The sequence below is a fragment of the Callospermophilus lateralis genome, chromosome 4 (genome assembly GCF_048772815.1).
Source record: "Callospermophilus lateralis isolate mCalLat2 chromosome 4, mCalLat2.hap1, whole genome shotgun sequence".
In the NCBI taxonomy this organism is placed as follows: Eukaryota; Metazoa; Chordata; class Mammalia; order Rodentia; family Sciuridae; genus Callospermophilus; species Callospermophilus lateralis.
The window spans coordinates 71,522,991-71,547,965 of record NC_135308.1 but is presented as its reverse complement, the minus strand read 5'-3'; positions in this window follow the sequence as shown (position 1 = coordinate 71,547,965).

Genomic DNA, 24,975 nt, shown 5'->3' with positions numbered 1-24,975 from the left:
GAATGACAGGATTGTGGTAATCTTATCCAGGTGATGACTCCAATTGCAGCTGCTATTCCAGATGTGATTTCATTGCTTGAGAAAATTAACATATACTCTAGTACTTAGTATTCAATTGTTGATCTGGCAAATGTCTTTTTTCTTGATATATATTAGTCGAGACCACAAGAAAAAGTTTCATTTCAGCTGACAAAGCCACTGATATGCCTTTACTGTCCTACCTTAAGAGTATATCAATTCCCCAGCCCTATATCACAGTTTAGTTCTAAGGTACCTTGAGTGACCAAGATATCACACTGGCCATTACATTCTGATTGGACTTCATAAGCAAGAAGTGGTGACTATTCTAGACTTATTGGTAAAACATTTGTGTCAAAGAATCTGACAAAAACAAAAATTTAGAAGCTTTTTACTTCAGTGGCATGGAACACAAATATCTTGAAGGGTTTTTTGCCCATGAAAGGATCTATTCACACACCTCTTCCCTTAGTTTCCTTGCCATGTTGCTTTCAAGATATTTTTTTTTTCAGTGCTGGAAATTGAACAACCCATGTCCTTGTGATGCTAGGCAAGTGCTCTACCATTGCACCATATCCCAATTCCCCTTCCAAGTATATGTGCTACTTCCAGGTATAGTAGTACATGCCTATAATCCAGCTACTTGGGAGGCTGAGAAAGGAGGATCAAAAGTTCAGGATCAGCCTCAGCAATTTAGCAAGGCCCTATGCAACTTAGCAAGACCCTGTCTCAAAATAAAAACTTAATTGGGAATGTAGCTCAGTAGTAAAGCATTCATGGATTCAATCCCCAGTACCAGTAAAGAAAAGAAAATTGCTGGACCTGCCTCTAGACCTTAGTAGAGACTGAACACTTAACATGGGCCACCAAATTAACATGGATATAAGCTGAAATGGGTGTTACCTGACCCACCAAGCCATAAAATTTGACATACATAGCAGAACTGCATCATCAACTGGAATTGGTATACATGTGATTGGGCCCATGTGGTTCTGAAGGAACAATTAAGTTACATAAGGAAATGGACCAAACACCTATAGTCCCCACTCTGGCTACACTGCCTTCTCTCTCATAGTTTGTATCTGTGGTTTTATGAGAACTTTCCTATGATCAATAAGTTGACAGGGGCTGGGGGTGTGGCTCAAGCAGTAGCGCGCTTGCCTGGCATGCGCGGGGTGCTGGGTTCGATCCTCAGCACCACATAAAATAAAATAAAGATGTTGTGTCCACCGAAAACTCAAAAATAAATATTTTTAAAAAATAAGTTGACTGAAGAAGAGAAGACTCAGACTTGGCTCTGCATGAATGCAGACACCTTCCAAGAGGGGCAACTGCAACACTATAGTTTCTTTCTATGACATTGCTGAAGGTCAATGGTGAATTAAAATATTCCCAATGGGCATAACTTTAAGTATGTACCTTGTTGTTCATTTTTCTTAGAAGGAAAAACACCAGATAAGCAATTAAATACTGATTCATGGGCTGTGGCCAATGGTTTGACTGTATAGTCAGGAACCTGGAAGGGGAATTGGGATATGGTGCAATGGTAGAGCACTTGCCTAGCATCACAAGGACATGGGTTGTTCTGAAAAAAATGAAAAAAAAAAATCTTGAAAGAAACATGACAAGGAAACTTAGGGAAAGGGTGTGTGAATAGATCCTTTCATGGGCAAAAAAACCCTTCAAGATATTTGTGTTCCATATCCTGGAACACACTCAACAAGGGGTGACTGAAATATAGGAGGATTTAAATACAAAAGTAGGTAGGATGACTTGTTCTTTGGATACCAGTCATCCTCTTTCCCCAGCCACCCCAGTAAATGCCCAATGCACAAATGGCCATGGTGACAGGGGTGAATTTTATGCATGGCCTTAGCAACATGGATTTCCACTCACTAAAACTGCAGTCACTGCTGAGTGCCAGTCTGACAGCATCAGAAACCAATACTGAGTCTTTGGTATGGCACTAATTCTCAAGTTAATCAGCCACCTACCTGGTGGCAGGTTGATTACGTTGGACTGCTTCCATCATGAGAAAGTGCAATGTTTTTCTTATTTGATTAGATATATACTCTGGAACAAAGATATACCTTCCTTGTGTAGGTAGGATGATTCTGCTGAAACTATCATCTATGGACTTAATGTTTTATCCATCATCATATTCCAAACAGCATGGTTCCAATTAGGGAACTCATTTCAAAGCAAACAAAATGTGGCGATGTACTCCTGCTCATGGAATTCACTGGTCTCATCATGTTCCCCTTCATCTTGAAGTAACTAACTTGATAGCACGGTGGATTAGTTTGAAGACACAGATACAGCATCAACTAGACGACCATAATTTACAGTACTGGGGCAATGTTCCCCAAGGAGCTATGTGTATTTTGAATAAGCCTCCAATATATGGTACTATTTCTCCCATAGCCAAGATTTGACAGGTTCAGGAATCAAGAGGAAAAAAATGAAAGTGGCACCACTTGCTATTACACCTTGTGACCCACTAACAAATTTTTTGCTTCCTTTATGGGATATGGTACAATGGTAGAGCACTTTATGCTTTGCTGGTCTTACTTCCTGCTGCAGTCTGGCTGGGCACAAAATAACCGAGCCGCCACACACCTTGTAGATTCAAACAGCAACTCTTTATTCTCAAACTGTCACCGGCACTCTACACGCACGTTCTGGGAAAATCCACTCTCCACCGGGTTCTGCATACGAAATACCCTCTGAATCCCGTGAGAACTCAACAGAAACTCAAGGAGCAGGCACCTGAGGCAGCAGGATAAGCCCTATTCCCAGCAGGATCTACCCTAAGCCTGGAACCGCCCTATTCCCAGCAGGGTCCACCCTAAACCCGGATCCACCCTAATCCCTGAGCAAGGTCACCTATCAAATCAAAACTCTCAAACATTCATGCAATGTCACTGCAAATGACCTGGGTCCAAGACAAGCCCATTTCCACAATGGAGAGTCCTCCCTCTAAGCAACATTGGGTAGGCTGACAAGGAAATTGCCATGCATCATTCCTACTTGGCTATGGCTCTCAGCATCTCCCCCGTTCTGATTAATTAAACAACAAGCAATGTGGCTTAGGGACCGTGCCTGTTAGGTTGTCCAATTCAACATATGGTCCTTACCCGTCATCGGATGATCTGACCTCTAGGCGTCAGCCTCCTGTCTTAGGTTGGTACCACTGCAATTGGATCATACCCGTCACTGACTACCGGTCCAGCATACAGCCATACTTGTGGATAGGCCTATGCACCAGTGGGGGGGTGAGGTTCTTTGCCTCACCTCTGTAGGCCCCCAAATTTTAGACCATCACTAGCAGAAGGGAGGAGGATACAGAAATGCCACGACACCAAGCCAATTGACGGCTCTTTTGGAAAAATTGCATCACTGGTGACACCATCAGCAAAGATATGCCAGCACTACCAGAATTCGCTGCACCAACAGATAGTTCACAATGCATACAAGTGATACATAGTCCAGGCAAGTTCTGCAAGCAGTTCAAAGCAGAGGAATCTATCAATATGTCCATTTCCTCCCAAAGTAAATCGACTCCATGATTGAGCATTACTTGTTGAGTAATTCATTGAGTAATTCATTGATGCATCAGTTTATATAGTTTACTGTGATAGCTATCATAGAAGCTGTAGTTTGGTTTTATCTTTGTCTTCACCGGCACTGGGATGAAGATAGGAATTCTGGCAATGATGCTAAGAAGAAATTATGTAACATTCCAACAGGTATTAAGAAAACAATTTTCTGAACAATTTACATTATCCTGAACAGAATTATTAAATATAATGAAAAGGAAAAGTGAAAGTAAACAAAAAGATCTGTTAATCACCTTAAAAAACAATCTTTAACAGCTGTTTACCTAATTTAAATTAAACCATTTAAATCACATGAATTAAAAAAAATCAAATCCATTTTTTCATGAGCGCTCCTCATAAATGAAATATGGACATACGCATATACAGACATATAACACAAAACACAAGAGTGCACACAAACGTACAACACATAAGACAATAGTAAAGGCCTTGTAGCTTTACACAGGTGAAATCTCCATTGCAATGTTTAAAAACTCCACAGTCAAAAAATAAAACTGATCAGAAAAACATTAACCTAGGTTTGTATGAGTTCAAAAAATAAAATAGAATTTTATGATGTGAGAAAAGGCAATAATAAAATAGATATTGAAAAAGCATCCTGGTTAATCACTGTCACAGATATAAGTATAGCCAAGTTGGAGATCTGGATATCAGCTGTTATGGATTTGAGTCAAATCATATTCTTTTTGATCTGTAGAAATTGTTTTGGTTAATCTCTCTGGAATCCAAATCGGCTGCTGTTCTCCCTGTGGAAACACACAAACAGAACCCCGACTCCAGACAATCACTGGGTCAGGACCTTTCCATTGTCCTGTTAGAATATCTTTCCAAAGTACCTTAGGCTTATGTACATTTTTTGGATACATATTTCCGCAACACCAAGCCCTGATGAATCCAAATTTAAAAAGTTTAGAGTAAAAAGCGTTATTTTAAGTTTATCTTTGGGGGATATATACCCCTTCCCAATTCCCTCTTTTTGCTTTAATAAGTACATTTTAATAGTTTGATGAGCTCTTTCAACTATGCCTTGTCCCTGAGGATTGTATGGAATTCCTGTTATGTGAGTAATGCCAAATGATGAGCAAAATTGTTTAAAAGAGGTAGAGGTATAGCCAGGACCATTATCTGTTTTTAACTGTTTTGGAATGCCCACAGTGGCAAAATTTTGTAAGCAATGAGCTATAACATCTTTAGTTTTTTCTCCGGCGTGAAGGGAGCCCATCAAAAATCCAGAAGAAGTATCAATTGTAACATGCAAATATTTTAATTTTCCAAATTCTGGCAAGTGTGTGACGTCCATCTGCCAAATATGGTTAGGTGTCAGTCCTCTAGGATTGACTCCAAGATTAACTTGTGGTAAAAAGGTCACACAATTTTGACATTATTTTATTATATGTCTGGCTTGTTCCTTAGTTATTTTAAAATGCTTTTGTAAAGTATTAGCATTGACATGGAATCTTTTATGAAAATTTGTAGCTTCTTCTAGTGTAGAGAAAATATGTATGTCATGTGTAGTTTTATCTGCTAAATCATTGCCCAAACTAAGGGCTCCAGGCAATCCTGTATGTGCCCTGATATGTCCTATAAAGAATGGATCTTTTCTGTCCCAGATTAGACTTTGTATAGTGGAAAAGAGTAGAGGAAGGAGAAATCCTACCAGCATCTTCAAGGAATACTATAGCATTAACTATATACTGACTATCAGAAAATAAATTAAATACAGAATCTTTAAACATCACAAAAGCTTGTAATACTGCATTAAGCTCTACCTTTTAAACTGATTGTTTGGGTACTAAAAATGTAAAAGTTTGATCAAGGGTAACTACTGCTGCTGTACCATTATTTGACCCATCAGTGAATATATTTGGAGCATTCATGAGAGGGGTTTTTCTTGTCATTTTTGGAAAAACTACAGGATGCTTAGACCAAAAAGACAACAAAGGACTAGATGGTAAGTGATTATCAAATGAAACATTAGATTTACACATGATTATTGCCCAAGTATTTAACTCATTAGCCAACTCATCAATTTGATCCATAGTATATGGAGTAATAATTTTATTGGGAGAAATTCCAAACACTCCCTTCGCTGCTTTTATTCCTTTGAGTATTAATTGTCCTACAGCCTCAGGATACCTAGTAAGAATAGTATTCGGAGAATAAGATAAATGTATCCATAATAATGGATCCTTCTTGCCAAAATACTCCTGTAGGAATATTGTTTGTTGGTAGTAGAATAAATAATAAAGCAAACTTATATCAATTCTATCCAAATGCATATTTTCCATATATGTTTAAATGATTTTTAATGCCTTTCTTGCTTTAGGAGTTAACATGCGAGGTGAATTTGGATCTGATGGACCTTTTAGGATATCAAATAAAGGTCCCAACTCTCCTGTTAGTATGCCTAGATAAGGCCTTATCCAATTTATGTCTCCCAATAACTTTTGAAAGTCGTTAAGTGATTTGAGTTGATCTACTCGTATTTGAATTTTTGGTGGACAGACCATGGTTGAGGATAATAGAACTCCTAAATAATTAATTGGAAAATTTAATTGTACTTTATCTATTGCTATCTCTAGATTATAATTTTTTACTAAGTTTGTAAGTGTGGCATAACATTCCAGCAATATGTTTTTATCTTTATGTACTGATAAAACATCATCCATATAGTGAAATATTTGTAGTTCAGGATTTTGATTTCTAAGTGGCTGGATTGCTTTGTTAACATAGATTTGACACATAGTCGGACTGTTAGCCATCCCTTGAGGGAGTACTTTCCATTCATATCTCTGATCAGGACCTTCATGATTTAGTGCAGGGATAGTAAATGCAAAACGTGGACTATCCTTGGGATGAATTGGAATTGAAAAAAAAAAATCTTTAATATCTATAGCTAAAACATACCAGGTTTTGGGCAAAGCAGACAATTGACGAATCCCCGATTGAGCAGGTCCCATAATAACCCTCTCATTATTAATTGCTCTTAAATCTTGCAATAATCTCCATTTACCAGATTTCTTTTTAATGATAAAAATGGGAGTATTATGGGGAGATATGGAAGGTTGTATATGTCCTTCTGCTAATTGTTGTTTGACCAGGTCATGGGCTACTTGTATCTTTTCTTTAGTCAGGGGCCACTGAGGAACCCATACTGGTCTTTCTGATTTCCAAGTAATTTTTATTGTCTCAGTAGCCCCTTCTGAAAACCCAATCCATGTCCATTTATTCCTTGATCTATTTGTATTGGTGCTGCTATACCTTGTTCTTGTTCTCCTAATGTTTTTTCTTTCCTAAAACCTTGTCTAGCCCTAGTAGTGGGCGCATTAGGATTGATGTTATTTGTTAACATCAAACCTAATTGATCTAGGACATCTCGTCCCCATAAATTTATAGGAAGATGATCCAATACATATGGCTGTATAGTTCCTTCACATCCTTCAGGATCCTTCCAATCTAACACCATTGCACTTCTATGGGGATTAGTTGCCACTCCTAGGCCTCGAAGCATTTGAGTGGCTTGTTGTAATGGCCAATGTTTTGGCCATTCTTGATGAGATATGATGCTAAGGTCAGCACCTGTGTCCAGCAGCCCATTAAATTCATGTCCTTGAATATTTAGTTTTAGCATTGGGCGAGAATCTAAATTTAAACACAGCATAGCCCAATCTACACCTGTGGAGCCTAATCCCCTGGAACCTCTTTCTACACTATGGCTGGAAAATTTATCATGCAGGCTGGGTATTATTAATAACTGTGCTATTCTATCTCCTGGTGAAATTACTGATATACCTCTTGGAGAACTAACTATAATTTTTATTTCACCTACATAATCGGGATCAATTACCCCAGGACTTATCATAAGTCCTTTTAGTGTAGAAGAACTGCATCCCAATAACAAGCCTACTGTTCCTTGGGGAAGAGGTCCTTTTACTCCTGTGGGAATGATTTGAACTCCCATCTCTGGAGTTAGTACTGCTCTGGCAGAGGCGCAGATGCCCAACCCTGCGCTCCCTCTGGTTTGTCTGATGAGGGATTTAATTTAATGTCCTGGGTACTACCCTGATGGTGTTGCTGGGTTCCTCCACTGCCCCGTATATTTGTGGTTGTGGGCCCCGGAGCATTGGGCCCCCCAGTCTGTTTTTTGGCAATGGAGCCTGATGCCTTTCTCCACGATATCATGGGTAAATACCTGGTCCTTGTCCATTTTTTGATAAGGGGGTACCCTCTATGGTGGTTTGAGAACGGCATTCATTAGCCCAATGTCTCCCTCTACGGCATCGTGGGCAAATACCCAGTATTCTATTCCTTTGATACCTAGTTTTGTTAAATCATTTTCCTATGGGGCAATTCCTTTTAAAATGTCCTGTTTGTTCACAATTGTAGCATGTTTTTGGCCTGGCATCTAAAGCCTCTTGTACAGCAGCTGCCAAGACTTGCCCTTGTTCATTAATGTCTCTACATAATTTAATATATGTGTTTAAATCTTCATGTCTCCATGGTTCTAATAACCTCTCTGCAGCAACGATTTGCTTGGTCATAAGCCAGTTGTTTTATTAATGGCATTGCTTGTTCTGTATCCCAAAAAATTCTGGCAGCTGTTTGAATAAGCCTATCTACAAATTCAGCGTAAGGTTCATTAGCTCTCTGTATTACCTTAGATAGCTGACCTTGTAAATCTCCATTTCCTTGTAAAGTCTTCCACGCCCTAACTGCCTCTGCAGCAATTTGTGCATATATAGCAGGATCATATTCAATTTGTTGCCATTGACCCTCATAAGGTCCTTTTCCTAATAACATATCTAGATTTCTTTGAGGGTAACTGGCTGCTGCATTTTGCCTAGCTGTCTCCGTGCAAAATTCCTCATTGGCAACCTTCCATAACAAATATTGTCCTCCATTTAGCACAGATTTACACATGCTAGCCCAATCTGCTGGCGTCATGTCCAAGTTGGTAATGGATTCAACCATGCTTACCATGAAGGGTGCTTGGGGACCATAGGTTGTTACAGCCTCCTTTAACTGCTTCACTGTTTTGAAATCTAAAGCACGGTGAATTTGCTGCCCTCCTGCCTGCTCAAGTACAGGGCATGCTAATCTTTGAGGTCCTGTCTCAGGATCCCATTTATCAACTATGGGGTTTGAGGGCCACTCAACTGTCTCCATAGGTAGAGCTGTTGGTTGAATTATGCTCTCTGGTGATAAAACGGAGTTAGTAGCAGCCTCCTGTTGTAGCCTTTTTCCTAATAGCCCCTTTTCCTTTAAATTTTCTTCCTCTGTCTGACTAGCTCGAGAGACCTTCTCTTTTGCTTGATCTAAAATGTCTTTCCCCATGGTCTGAACCTCTAACAATTTACTTAACACTCTTTCGGTTTGTTTTTTACTAATTTCTATTCTACTATAAAGATAACGCAACCCAATAAGATAACACAAAACAAAACCGAAACTGAATGAAACAAAAACGGAATAAAAAATCATTGTATCAATTTTCTCTTCCTCAGGGCCGACAAACTTCAAACCTTGAGCCAACCATTTTTCCCAGTTTGCCTGAGAAAGTTCTAGGGATAGGCAGCTTGAAATAAAAACAAAATAAATCAAAACAAGAACACATTGTTTTTTGAAATGGTCACCCATTCTCTCACCTTCCCTCAGGGGCGAGCAATTTCACTTACCTCTAAGCTTCTGACTTTCCCCGTACGGCTGCCAAATGCCGCAGTCTGGCTGGGCACAAAATAACCAAGCCACCACACACCTTGTAGATTCAAACAGCAACTCTTTATTCTCGAACTGTCACCGGCACTCTACATGCACGTTCTGGGAAAATTCACTCTCCACCGGGCTCTGTGTACCAAATACCCTCTGAATCCTGTGAGAACTCAATGGGAACTCAAGGAGCGGGTGCCTGAGGCAGCAGGATACACCCTATTCCCAGCAGGATCCACCCTAAACCTGGAACCTCCCTATTTCCAGCAGGGTCCACCCTAAACCCGGATCCACCCTAATCCCTGAGCAAGGTCATCTATCAAATCAAAACTCTCAAACATTCATGCAATGTCACTGCAAATGACCTGGGTCCAAGGCAAGCCCATTTCCACAATGGAGAATCCTCCCTCTAAGCAACATTGGGTAGGCTGACAAGGAAATTGCCATGCGTCATTCCTACTTGGCTATGGCTCTCAGCAACTTCCAAAGGGAAGAATGCTTCTGCCAGAAGACAAAATGATTCCAGGTTGCTACCCAGTCACTTAGGATTCCTCATGCCTCTGAATCAATAGGCAAAAAAGGGAGTTACTGTGCTGGCTGCTGATTGATCCTGACTACCAAAAGAAGTCAAACTGCCACTCCACAATGGAGATAAGGAAGAATATGTCTGTCTGAAACACAGAGATGCTTAGGTTAATTCTTAGAACTACCATGCGTGTGATTAAGGTCAATGAAAAACTACAACTCAATCCAGGCAGGACTACAACAGTTTAGATACTTCATCAGTGAAAGTTTGGCTCACTTTACCAGGTAAAGAATCATGACCAGTGAGTAACGTTCTTGCTAAAGGCAAAGAAAATACAGAATGGGCAGTGGAAGAACATAGTTATAAATACCAGCTTTGGAGCCAGGCACATTGTACCAGTCATGCATATCTGTAATCTCAGCTACTCAAGAAGTTGAGGTAGGAGGATTGCAAGTTTAAGGCTATCCTCAGGATTTTAGTGAGATTCAGTCTCAAAATAAAAAGGCCTGAGATTATAGCTCAGTGGTAAAACACCCCTGGGTATTATTCTACCTCATGTAACACAGGATGTTATAGTTTAGATATAAAATGTCCCCCAAAGACTCATGTGTGAGACAATGCAAGAACATTCAGATGTGAAATGATTAGACTATGAGAGTTGTAACCTAATGAGTGCATTAATCCACTAATAGGAATTAACTTGGTGGTAACTGAGGCAAATAGGGTATTGCTGGAGAAAGTAGGTCACTGGGGACATGCCTTTGGTCCCTAGTGAGCCAAGGTCCTCTCTCTGCTTCCTGATTGTCATGTCCTGTGCTGCTTTTGTCCTCCACACTCTTCCATCATGATATTAGACTTCACTTTGGTCCCAGAGCCATGAAGTCAGCCATCTATGGACTGAGACTTCTGAAACAGTCTCTTGGTCAGAGAAACAAAAAAGTTGACTAAAACACTCAGGATATATTGACTCTATATCATAGTACTTGACTAGTTTTAATTTTTCATCATAGAAGTTATGAAATATCAAAGAGAAAGAGTAAACATCAGTCAAAGATTTTTGTCTCCTGGGGAAAAGGTTAGTGCATTTTCAGCCATACACAGAATGCCATGTTAGGTAGAATTATGACCTTGTCATTGTCTATTTAGATAATAAGTATGGTTCAAGGAGATAAATATGGGTGCCAAGTTGACAAGAGGTGAACTTGTTTTTTTTTCTTTTTGGTACCAGGGATTGAACCCAGGGGCACTCAACCACTGAGCCACATCCCCAGCCCTATTTTGAATTTTATTTAGAGACAGGGTCTCAGTGATTTGCTTAGGGCCTCACTAAATTGCTGAGGCTTGCCTTGAAACTGCAATTCTCCTGCCTTAGACTCCCATGCGCTACCACACCCACCAAGAAGTGAACTTGTTTAGTTTTTCTTTCTACTATGAGTGTACATGATTCTTTTGTTTCCTTAACTTGCAGTTTTGGGGATTGAACACAGAGCCTTATGCATGCTAGGTAAGGACCTTTCCACTGAGCTACACCCCAGCCCCAAGAAGTTAACTTTTAATGATTAAGTTTAGGTGTCAGTTTGATTGGGTTCTGGGGAATATCTATATTTAGACAAACATTATTTTGGATATATCTGGGAAGGCATTTCTAGATTAGAATAACATTTAAGTTAGGAGACTGGGTAAGGCATATTGTTTTTCTCCTCCTCAACCCAGTGTGAGGTGTTTCATCCAATCTGTTAAAAACATGAATAAAATAAAAATTTGAGTAAGGGAAAATTTACTCTCTTTACCTGCCGCAGTCTCTGGCTGGGCACAAATCACGAGTCTCCACACAGCTTGGAGATTCAAACAGCAATTCTTTATTCCCGAACTCACACCGGCCGTCTACAAACACGCTCTGGGGGAATCCACGTTCTCTGCCCAAATTCACCTCTCCCAAAATCCACTCTCTGCCCAAATCCACACCACATGGGCTTCTGTCTCCCAAAATATACTGTCTGACCCTCAGCACTCAAGAGGAACTCAGCAGCAGGATACGCCCTATTCTAAAGGGGGAACACCCTAATCTCCTATTATGCTAAACTGCCCTATTCTAAAGGGGGAACACCCTAATCTCCTATTATGCTAAACCGCCCTATTCTAAAGGGGGAACACCCTAAACACGGATCCTGCCCTGGTCCTTGAGCAAGGTCACCTTTCAGAAGTCCTTCCACTAGACAGCATGGGAGTAAGCTGGCAAGGAATTTGTCATACATACTTGGCTGATGGCTCCCAGCATCTCCCCCCTTCTGATTAATTAAACAACAAGTAATGTGGCTTAAGGACCGTGCCTGGTAGGTTGTCCAGTTCAACATATGGCTCTTACCCGTCATTGGAAAACTGACCTTTAGGCGTCAGCCTCCTGTCTTAGGTTGATACCACTGCAACTGGATCATACCCGTCACTGACTACCGGTTTAGCATACAGCCATACTTGTGGATAGGTCTATGCACCAGTGGGGGGGTGAGGTTCTTTGCCTCACCTCTGTTGGCCCCCAAATTTGGCCTTGGTGCCAGTGGGGGAGTGAGGTTAATGTGGCTTAAGGACCGCGCATGGTAGGTTGTCCAATTCAACATATGGTTCTTACCCGTCATCAGAAAACTGACCTTTAGGCAACTGACCTTTAGGCGTCAGCCTCCTGTCTTAGGTTGATACCACTGCAATTGGATCATACCCGTCACTGACTGCCGGTCCAGCATATAGCCATTGGCCCCCAAATTTAGACCATCACTAGCAGAAGGGAGGAGGATACAGAAATGCCACGACACCAAGCCAATTGACAGTTCCTTTGGAAAAATTGCATCATTGGTGATACCATCAGCAAAGATATGCCAGCATTACCACAATTTGCTGCACTAAATGTAGTTACATAGTCTAGGCAAGTTCTGTAAGCAGTTCAAAGTGGAGGAATCTATCAATCTGTCCGTCTCCTCCCAAAGTCCCTTGCCTCCCAAAGTAAGTTGACTCCTTGATTGAGCATACTTGTTGAGTTATATTCATTGGGATGAAGATAGGAATTCTGGCAATGATGCTAAAAAGACATTATCCTGAAAAGAATTATTAAATATAATGAAAAGGAAAGGTGAAAGTAAACAAACAGATCTGTTAACCTACTTAAAAAACAATCCTTAACAGCTGTTTACCTGATTTAAATTAGTAAACAAGCAGATCTATTAACCACCTTTAAAAACAATCCTTAACAGCTGTTTACCTAATTTAAATTAAGCCATTTAAATCACGTGAATAAAAAAAAATAATAATAATAATTTGGATCCATTTTTCATGAGCGCTCCTCATATATGAAATATGGACATACGCACACACAGACATATAACACAAAACACAAATGTGCTTGTAGCTTTACCTAGGTGAAATCTCCATTGCAATGTTTAAAAACTCCACAGTCAAAAAATAAAACTGATCAAAAAAACATTAACCTAGGTTTGTATGAGCTCAAAAAATAAAAATAGAACCTTATGATGTGGAAAAATGCAATAATAAAATAGATATTGAAAAAAGCATCCTGGTTAATCACAGTCGCAGATGTAAGAATGGCCAAGCTGGAGTTCTGGATATCAGCTGTTATGGATTTGAGTCAAATCATCTTCTTTTCGATCTGTAGAAATCGTTTTGGTTAGTCTTTCTGTAATCCAAATCGGCTGCTGTTCTCCCTGTGGAAACACGCAAACAGAGCCCCGACTCCAGACAATCACTGGATCAGGACCTTTCCATTGTCCTGTTAGAATATCTTTCCAAAGAACTTTAGGCTTATGCACATTTTTTGGATACATATGCCTTTCCGCAGCACTAAGTCCTGATGAATCCAAATTTAAAAAGTTTAGAGTAAAAAGCGTTATTTTAAGTTTATCTTTGGGGGATATATACCCCTTTCCAATTCCCTCTTTTTGCTTTAATAAGTACGTTTTAATAGTTTGATGAGCTCTTTCAACTATGCCTTGTCCCTGTGGATTGTATGGAATTCCTGTTATATGAGTAACACCAAATGATGAGCAAAATTGTTTAAAAGAGGTAGAGGTATAGCCAGGACCGTTATCAGTTTTTAACTGTTTAGGAATGCCCACAATGGCAAAATTTTGTAAGCAATGAGCTATAACATCTTTAGTTTTTTCTCCGGCGTGAAGGGAGCCCATCAAAAATCCAGAAGAGGTATCAACTGTAACATGTAAATATTTTAATTTTCCAAATTCTGGCAAGTGTGTGACGTCCATCTGCCAAATATGGTTAGGTATCAGTCCTCTAGGATTGACTCCAAGATTAACTTGTGGTAAAAAGGTCACACAATTTTGACATTGTTTTATTATATGTCTGGCTTGTTCCTTAGTTATTTTAAAACGCTTTTGTAAAGTATTAGCATTGACATGGAATCTTTTATGAAAATTTGTAGCTTCTTCTAGTGTAGAGAAAATATGTATGTCATGTGTAGTTTTATCTGCTAAATCATTGCCCAAACTAAGGGCTCCAGGCAATCCTGTATGTGCTCTAATATGTCCTATAAAGAATGGATCTTTTCTGTCCCAGATTAGACTTTGTATAGTGGAAAACAAAGAGAAAACAGTAGAAGAAGGGGAAATCCTACCAGCATCTTCAAGAGATACTATAGCATTAACTACATACTGACTATCAGAAAATAAATTAAATACAGAATCTTTAAACATTAAAAAGGCTTGTAAAACTGCATTAAGCTCTACCTTTTGAGCTGATTGTTTGGGTACTAAAAATGTAAAAGTTTGATCAGGGGTAACTACTGCTGCTGTACCATTATTTGACCCATCAGTGAATATATTTGGAGCATTCATGATAGGGGTTTTTCTTGTCATTTTTGGAAAAACTACAGGATGCTTAGACCAAAAAGACAACAAAGGATTAGATGGTAAGTGATTATCAAATGAAACATTAGATTTACACATGATTATTGCCCAAGTATTTAACTCATTAGCTAACTCATCAATTTGATCCATAGTATATGGAGTAATAATTTTATTGGGAGAAATTCCAAACACTCCCTTCGCTGCTTTTATTCCTTTGAGTATTAATTGTCCTACAGCCTCAGGATACCTAGTAAGAATAGTGTTAGGAGAATAAGATAAATGTATCCACAATAATGGACCTTCTTGCCAAAATACTCCTGTAGGAATATTTTTTGTTGGTAGTACAATAAATAATAAAGGCAAACTTATATCAATTCTATCCAAATGTATATTTTCCATATATGTTTCAATAATTTTCAATGCCTTTCTTGCTTTAGGAGTTAACATGCGAGGTGAGTTTGGATCTGATGGACCTTTTAGAATATCAAATAAAGGTCCCAACTCTCCTGTTGGTATGCCTAGATAAGGCCTTATCCAATTTATGTCTCCCAATAACTTTTGAAAGTCGTTAAGTGACTTGAGTTGATCTACTCGTATTTGAATTTTTGGTGGACGGACCATGGTTGAGGATAATAGAACTCCTAAATAATTAATTGGAAAATTTAATTGTACTTTATCTATTGCTATTTCTAGATTATAATTTTTTAATAAGTTTGTAAGTGTGGCATAACATTCCAGCAATATGTTTTTATCTTTATGTGCCAATAATACATCATCCATATAGTGAAATATTTGTAGTTCAGGATTTTGATTTCTAAGTGGCTGGATTGCTTTATTAACATATATTTGACACATAGTTGGACTGTTAGCCATCCCTTGAGGGAGTACTTTCCATTCATATCTCTGATCAGGACCTTCATGATTTAATGCAGGAATAGTAAATGCAAAACGTGGACTATCCTCGGGATGAATTGGAATTGAAAAAAAACAATCTTTAATATCTATGGCTAAAACATGCCAGGTTTTTGGCAAAGCAGACAATTGAGGAATCCCTGATTGAGCAGGTCCCATAATAACCATCTCATTATTAATGGCTCTTAAATCTTGCAATAATCTCCATTTACCAGATTTCTTTTTAATGACAAAAATGGGAGTATTATGGGGAGATATGGAAGGTTGTATATGTCCTTCCGCTAATTGTTGTTTGACCAGATCATGGGCTACTTGTATCTTTTCTTTAGTCAGGGGCCACTGAGGAACCCACACTGGTCTTTCTGATTTCCAAGTAATTTTTATTGTCTCAGTGGCCCTTTCTGAAAATCCAACCCATGTCTGTCTGTTCCTTGATCTATTTGAATTGGTGCTGCTATACCTTGTCCTTGTTTTCCTAATCTTTTTTCTTTCCTAAAACCTTGTCTAGCCCTAGTAGTGGGCGCATTAGGATTGATGTTATTTGTTAACGTCAAACCTAATTGATCTAGGACATCTCGTCCCCATAAATTTATAGGAAGATGATCCAATACATAGGGCTGTATAGTTCCCTCACATCCTTCAGGATCCTTCCAATCTAATATCATTGCACTTCTATGGGGATTAGTAGCCACTCCTAGGCCTCGAAGCGTTTGAGTGGCTTGTTGTAATGGCCAATGTTTTGGCCATTCCTTACTAGATATGATGCTAAGGTCTGCACCTGTGTCCAGTAGCCCATTAAAGTCGTGTCCTTGAATATTTAGTTTTAACATTGGGCGAGAATCTAAATTTAAAGACAACATAGCCCAATCTACACCTGTGGAGCCTAATCCCCTGGAACCTCTTTTTACACTATGACTAGGAAATTTATCATGCAGGCTGGGTATTATTAATAACTGTGCTATTCTATCTCCAGGTGAAATTACTGATATACCTCTTGGAGAACTAGCTATAATTTTTATTTCACCTACATAATCGGGATCAATTACCCCAGGACTTATCATAAGTCCTTTTAATGTAGATGAACTACGTCCCAATAATAAGCCTACTGTTCCTTGGGGAAGAGGTCCTTTTACTCCTGTGGGAATGATTTGAACTCCCATCTCTGGAGTTAGTACTGCTCTGGCAGAGGCGCAGATGTCCAACCCTGTGCTCCCTCGGGTTTGTCTGATGAGGGGTTTAATGGACAATGTGTCCTGGGCACTACTCTGATGGTATTGCTGGGTTCCTCCACTGCCCCGTATATTTGTGGTTGTGGGCCCTGGAGCATTGGGCCCGGCTGTCCGTTTTTTGGCAATGGAGCCTGATGCCTTTCTCCATGATATCGTGGGTAAATACCTGGTCCTTGTCCGTTTTTTGATAAGGGAGTACCCTCTATGGTAGTTTGAGAACGGCATTCATTAGCCCAATGTCTCCCTCTACGGCATCTTGGGCAAATACCCGGTATTCTATTTCTTTGATACCTAGTTTTGTTAAATCCTCCTCCTATGGGGCAACTCCTTTTAAAATGTCCTGTTTGTTCACAATCATAGCATGTTTTTGGCCTGGCATCTAAAGCCTGTTTTACTGCAGCTGCCAAGACTTGCCCTTGTTCATTAATATCTCTACATAATTTAATATATGTGTTTAAATCTTCATGTCTCCATGGTCTAATAACCTCTCTGAGGCAACGATTAGCTTGGTCATAAGCCAGTTGTTTTATTAATGGCATTGCTTGTTCCGTATCCCCAAAAATTTTGGCAGCCGTTTGAATTAGCCTATCTACAAAGTCAGCGTAAGGTTCATTAGCTCTCTGTATTACCTTAGATAGCTGACCTTGTAAATCTCCATGTCCTTGTAAAGTCTTCCATGCCCTAACTGCGTCTGCAGCAATTTGTGCATATATAGCAGGATCATATTCAATTTGTTGCCGTTGACCCTCATAAGGTCCTTTCCCTAGCAGCATTTCTAGATTTCTTTGAGGGTAACCGGCTGCTGCATTTCGCCTAGCTGTCTCTGCACAAAATTCCTCATTGGCAACCTTCCATAACAAATATTGTCCTCCATTTAGCACAGATTTACACATGCTAGCCCAATCTGCTGGCGTCATGTCCAAGTTAGTAATGGACGCGACCAGGCTCACCATGAAGGGAGCTTGGGGACCATAGGTTGTTACAGCCTCCTTTAACTGCTTCACTGTTTTAAAATCTAAAGCACGGTGAATTCGCTGCCCTCCTACCTGTTCAAGTACAGGGCATGCTAATCTTTGAGGTCCTGTCTCAGGATTCCATTTATCAACTACGGGGTTTGAGGGCCACTCAGCTGTCTCTATCGGTGGGGCTGTTGGTTGAATTACACCCTCTTGTGATAAAACGGAGTTAGTAACAGCCTCCTGTTGTGGCCTTTTTCCTAACAACCCCTTTTCCTTTAAATTTTCTTCCTCTGTCTGACTAGCTCGAGAGACCTTCTCTTTTGCTTGATCTAACATGTCTTTCTCCATGTTCTGAACCTCTAACAATTTACTTAACATCTTTTCAGTTTGTTTTAATCTACTATAAAGATAACACAACCCAATAAGATAACACAAAACAAAACTGAAATTGAATGAAGCAAAAACAGAATAAAAAATCGTTGTATCAATTTTCTCTTCCTCAGGGCCGACAAACTTCAAGCCTTTAGTCAACCATTTTTTCCAGTTTGCCTGAGAAATTTCTAGGGATAGGCAGCTTGAAAGAAAAACAAAATAAATCAAAAGGAGAACACATTGTTTTTTGAAATGGTCACCCATTCTCTCACCTTCCCTCAGGGGCGAGCAATTTCACTTACCCCCAAGTTTCAGGCGTTCCGCGTACGAGCCACCAGATGCCGCAGTCTCTGGCTGGGCACAAATCACGAGTCTCCACACAGCTTGTAGATTCAAATAGCAATTCTTTATTCCCGAACTCACACCGGCCGTCTACAAACACGCTCTGGGGGAATCCACGTTCTCTTCCCAAATCCACTCTCCCAAATCCACTACTCTGCCCAAATCCACTCCGCATGGGCTTCTGTCTCCCAAAATATACTGTCTGACCCTAAGCACTCAAGAGGAACTCAGCAGCAGGATACGCCCTATTCTAAAGGGGGAACACCCTAAACACGGATCCTGCCCTGGTCCTTGAGCAAGGTCACCTTTCAGAAGTCCTTCCACTAGACAGCATGGGAGTAAGCTGGCAAGGAATTTGTCATACCTACTTGGCTGATGGCTCCCAGCATTTACCCTGTTCAAAATGGGAAATCTTGAATACATAATAATGGTACTGGGGATTGAACCCAGGGGCACTTTACCACAGAGCTACATCCCCAGTCGTTTTTATTTATTTATTTGTTTGTTTGTTTTGTTTTGAGATAGGGTCTCACTAATATGCTCTGGCTGCCTTTGAACTTGGGATTCTCCTGCCTCAACCTCCCAAATTGCTGGGATTACAGGCATGCACCACCCTGTCTGGCTATTGGTTCTATTTCTCTGGAGAACCCAGAACAATATAGAAGCGTAAGCATGGTCTTTAGAGAGATAAAACTATTAGAAAAATTAATTACTTTGTTACTTCTTAAAAACAGACCATTTATTTAAATTTTTTTCTTTTAAAAAGGAAACTTGCAATAAGAGTATCAGACTGACTTGCCTCCTGTGCTCAATAGCTCACTAAAATAATAATGAAGGGTGAGACATAGAAGGTACAAGTATCTAGGGATAAAGTGAATAAAAAGGATATTCCAGCAGATTAAACACTCCAACACATTTTAGAAAAGTGGAGAGGTAATGGTAGCCTATGGTGACAGAGTAGAGGGGAGGCACCTGAGTGAGAAGCCAAGACTCAGGGCTGGACTCTCAGCCTGTTCCCAAAACAAGACAAACACCCAAACTCACCACCACCAGGCAGATGATTGATGCTAACTTCTCTGGAGAAAACAGATGTGAGAAACCCCGGGCTCAAGGACATGAGGCAGAACAAGGAACAGGGAGACTTGTGGAGCTGAAAATGGGCATATACCTTATATATAATCCCTAAACAATAAACCCGCCAAATACTGACATTTGGAAGTTTCTCAACCAGAAGGAGAACTCCCAGTCTAAATATCTTTAGAGAAACTCACCTGTCAATAAGCCCTACTTACAACTCATCTTTTGCTCAATTTTGAAATGCTCTGCTTTCACATGAAAGGACATTCATTATAATAAAAGTAACAAAACAAATGGAGTAAAGGAAAATGCTGGGAACAAAAGAAGAGGAATTTTAAAATAAATACAAAAAGAGCCCCTCCCCAAGCCCCAGTTAATTTTCTTGGAAAGCTAAAATGCTATGAGGGAAGAAATGAGCATAAAGAAGGGTTTTTGGGAATGAAAGCATTAGACAGAAAATGGAGAGTGAATGTAATATTAAGGAATTGTGGTCTTATGTGAGTAGTAGTGTCACTGGAGGAGGGTCAGAGAAGGGGACCTCTACTCAGGATGAGTGGGGTTCTTGACAAATGTTGCAGAAAAGAATTTAAGGACACATTGAATAGAGGTACACACAGGGATTTATCTAGGAAAACAGATTATGCAGTCAAAGGGAAAGAGAGTACGGGCCATGTTGAGAATGAGAAGCAATGCCTTGGTCTGGGGTTCTAATATTTATAGAAGGACAGTAGCTTGGGAGTTCAACTAGTGGTAGAATCCATATGAAATGACACAATTTCTCACCAGTTTTCCTTGCTTGCTCATTGCCTTTGCATCATGCTACTTTCTGTGGGTAAGGACATGGGCACAAGGACTTGGACTGGATTGCTCACCAATTTCTTGTTTAGCATTCCAATAGTTCATAAGCAGATTCTGTATTCCAAAGGTTCATGGGTGCTTTTTTTGGAGGGGAGGGGTACTGGGGATTGAATTCAGGGGTACCCGACCACTGAGCCACATCCCCAGCCCTATTTTGTATCTTATTTAGAGACAGGGTCTCACTGAGTTGCTTAGCATCTTGCCATTTCTAAGGCTGGCTTTGAACTTGCAATCCTCCTGTCTCAGCTTCCGGAGTAGCTGGGTTTATAGACACCTGGGTTTATAGGCCACTGTGCCCAGAGGGTGCTTCTCTTTTGAGATTCAATATATTTTTTCCTCTATATCCCCAAATTCCTATCTCAGTATTTTTATAACTGACACAAATACCAAATTCTAATGGGAATAGATAGTGGGTAGCTAGGCAGGCATTGTGATACACTCTGATACTCTCAGATATTCAGGAGGCTAAGGCAGGAGGATCACAAGCTCAATGCCAACCTGGTCAACTCAGCAAAACCCGTCTTAAAAATAAACTAGCAAAGACTAGAGACAGCTCAGCGATAGAGTACTTTCCTAGCATGTACAAGGCCTGGGTAATCTTAGGTGTTTAATACTATGAAGATTATACTGCTTAAGCTAAGTCTGATGCAAGTTAGGTGGCCTTCTCTATTTTATAGCTATGTCATATAGAACATATGGCCTTTGTAAGGTCACTATAAGAAGGGAGGAGAAAAATTGGGTAGTTACACTGGCCCTTTATTACTTTGACAAGGAAATAATACACTTCATCTTGGACTTACAGCTATGAGATCTGAGAAATAAATGTCTGTTATAAATTACCCAGTTTCAGCCAAGCATGGTGGCACACGCCTGTAATCCCAGTGACTAGGAAGACTGAGGGGAGGATCGAAGGTTTAAAGTCAGCCTTAGCAATTCAGCGAGACCCTAAGCAATTTAGCAAGACCCTGTCTCTACAGACAATATGAAAAAATGCCTGGGATGTGGCTCAGTGGGTAAGAGCCCCTAGGTTCAATCCCAGGTACCAATAAATAAATAAATAGCCCAGTTTCAGATATTTTGTTATAGCAGCACAAATACACTAAGGAAGAAAAGAAGGGTGAGCCTGTGGTCCCAGCTACATTAGAGGCAAAGGCAGGAGTATCTCTTGGGTCCAGGAATTCAAGACTAGACTGGGAAACATAAGGAGACCCCATCTTAAAAAAAAAAAAAAAAAAAAAAAAAAGTGAGAGAAGAGTGATTTCACCAATACATTTTGTTTTTTTCTATACCAGAATTTCCAGTTATTTTATAATTCTCTTTCTCTCTCTTTCTATACTGGGAATTGAACCCAGGAGTTTTCTACCTCTGAGCAACATCTCTCCAAACCTTTTTATTTTTATTTATTATTATTATTTTTTTATTTTGAGGCAAGATCTCACTAAATTGCCCAGGTTGGCCTCGAACTTGGATCCTCCAGCCTCGACCTCCTGAGTAGCCGGGTTCCACCCCGTCCAGCACGGGAGACTAAACTAAAGTCACTTGTGTGAATTTGGAGTGACGCAAAATACCACACAGACACAAAATACCTTTTATATGAGCTTCAGGATGGCTTCCCCATTTCCTGGCCTCAAGTTCCCCAAAGGGGGGAAAGAGAAGGTCACCAGAGGCTGACAAGAGAGAGAACAAGCACTTGGGAAGTAGGCTTTTATTTGGAGGTGGGCACTGTTTCTTAGCACATTCTAGGGTGACATCTACACCTGGAGCCACGCCTTGTATTCTGAGCTGGGGTAACGTCCAAGTTACTCCCCACAGCTGGGATTATAGGCAAGTGCCAACACGACCAATCTGGCCAGCAATTTTTTAATGAATTAGAATAGGATCAAAATTATCCAAGAACACATTCATAGTATGGGAGTATCTAGTACATATTTGTGTGAGTAGTATATATATTAGTTGTGTATTATATGAATATGTATGTGTACTAAGTACCAATGTGTTTTTTTAAATATATTTTTAAAATGTTGATGGACTTTTATTTTATCCATTTATTTATATGCATTGCTGAGAATCGAACCCAGTGCCTCACACATACTAGGCGAGTGCTCTACCACTGAGCCACAACCCCCAGCACCCCCTATGTATTTTTTTAAACAAATCTTTTTTTTTTTAGTTATACATGGACACAAATTCTTTATTTTTTTAGTTTATTTTTTATGTGGTGCCGAGGATTGAACCCAGTGCCTCACATGTGCAAGGCAAGCAAGCACTCTGCCACTAAGCCACAAACAACCCTAGCTGCCCCACCATGTGTTTTTTACAGTAGATCCCAGTTAATGTTTGTTTGTTGTTTTTTTTTAAGTTGGAAGTCATGGTCCAGAGAAACTCCTATTGTTTCTTAAAGGAGAATATCCACTGCACCAATGTTTGAACGAAGAAATAAACATAAATAAATAAATAATCCAAGTATTTCTCTATATGAGCATGGCAAATTAATTGTAGTATAATCATACAATGGACTCTTACATCCCAGTTAGAATGAATGGATTAGGGCTATCTGTAACAACAACATTAATACATCTCATTAAAGATGTCAAGCACAAAAACAAATTGCAAATGATACATTCATTGCATTAACATAAAGTTTGAAAGCATGCAAAATTATACTGTATATTGTTTCTGGATATGCACAGTATTTAAAGTATAAAATAGTATAAAATAGGAAAGACATTGATAAATAATAAAGTTATGGTCAGGAAGTATATTATTTAGCTCAATGATATAGTACTGTACCAAGCTACCTATGTGCAAGGACCTGGGTTCAATCCCTAGCACCAAAAAACCCTTAACAATAAATACCAGAGTTAGCCAAGTGGCAAGTGACTAAGGCCTTCAGACTCAGATTTTTAAAAAAACATACATATATATGATTTCCAGATAATTCTTTTTTTTTTTTTTTTTAAGGTTTAGAAGTCATAGTTCTTAGAGGAAACACTCCCCAGCTTAAAGGAAAATATCCATGAGCCAGATGTGGTAGCACACACTGGCTACTCAGGAAGCTGAAGTAGAAGGATTGCAAGCTTGAGGTCAGACCCTCAAGAACCCAATGAGATCCTGCCTCAAAATAAAAATAAAAGGTCTAAGGATGTAGCTCAGTGGTAAAACACCCCTGGGTCCAATCCCTAGTACGAAAAAAAGAAAAAAAAATAGTATCACTGCAGCAATATTCATAAGGAGAACATAAGAGGATGTGTGTGTGTGTGTGTGTGTGTGTGTGTATCCACTCCATTGGTTCTGAGAAAGGAAGTACCATTGTAAAAAGATAAGACAGGTTCTTCAGCTGTGTATGTGATGTTTGTTTTTTAATCTAGGTAGGTTATAATATGATCTACAGTATTGTTTACTTTTCTGTGTAAGTGAAATGTTGCATATTTTTTAAAAGTTGGGGGCTGGCAGTGGAGCGCAGTAGCAGAGTGCTTGTGTGAGGCCCTGGGTTCAATGGTTCAATCTCCAGTACTATAAATTTAAACACACACACACACACACAGAGCCCCCCAAAAAGGAGTAGGGGAGAATTTGACAGTACTAGGTTTCAATTCTATCTCTGCCGTCTGCTGGAAAGGAACTTAACAAGTTCCTTAATTTCTCCAAGCCTCTGTGTCTGCAAAAAGATACCGTAATAATAAATATCCTGTTGTGTTTTATAAAGTACAAAATGCTACAGAAGTATAAACCGTCAGGGGCTGGAGTTGTAGCTCGGCATTTGAGCGCTTGCCTCATATGTGTGAGGCACTGAGTTCGATTCCTAGCATCACATATAAATAAGCAAATAAAATAAAGGTCCATGAAGAAGAAGGAGAAGGAGAAGGAGAAACCGTCATCGCAGAAGAATGCTTTACAAAGTCTTGTTAACAAGAAACTCTTAGTGTTCCATTGTTACAGACTCTCACAGAACCTTGACACTTTCCTCCAGAGTGCTTGCCTTCACGTATAGTCACACATTCACTAACGCCACTATTTGTGCACTCCATGGCTTTGTAGTCGTTATTATATTTCCAAATCCGGCCCAGTCCTGGGCACACACTAAAGCACTCAATACATGGTGGAGAGGAGATAGGGTTACACGTAGGAAATGAGAATAGGAAGCAGCGTGGGAAGAGAGGACTTATATTTTGTTTCATGTTTCTTTTCTGTTTGATCTTTTATCACGAACATGCATTGCTTGAAAAGTGAGAAAACTAGTTGAATTGTTAATTAAAGTAGTAAGTGTTAAATGGGCATATCTTAATTTCATCGCCTTTCGGAAAAGGGAGAAGGTCATGTTTTACTATAGGAAACTATGCGGGGTGGCGATGTAGCTCAGTGGTAGAGTGTTTGCTTAGCATGGGGGATACTCTGGGTTCGATTCCTAGAACTTCCAAAAAGGAAACTGAATGGGAGAGAGGTCCGTGGGATATATTTTTTAAATATTAAAAAAAAAAAAAAAAAAAAAAG